We start from the raw sequence: 321 nt of genomic DNA on the forward strand, positions 1-321 counted from the left end.
ATCATTATAAACCTGTATGGGGCTGCAGAGTGTACTTGTCCATGCCAGTAGGATAACATCACAGCAGCAGAGTGAGAGGCACACCGTACAGCTTAAGGAACATCGTCCATAACGATCAGCGCAGCATCGGGAATGTTATCCCCAACACCACGCACAACAGCAAATCCACAAGCACCAAAATCACCAATGATCACCGTATGGAAGAAGTGCATTTGCACAAAAATAACAACTGGAACCGTTGCTACTGAGTATGAAAGAGCAGCGGTGTCGAGATGCAATGTTGCGTGAGATTGAGCGACTCACACGCCCAAAAGCAGCTGT

This window comes from Trypanosoma theileri, assembly GCF_002087225.1.
Source record: "Trypanosoma theileri isolate Edinburgh chromosome Unknown TM35_Tth_131_V1, whole genome shotgun sequence".
Lineage (NCBI taxonomy): Eukaryota > Euglenozoa > Kinetoplastea > Trypanosomatida > Trypanosomatidae > Trypanosoma > Trypanosoma theileri.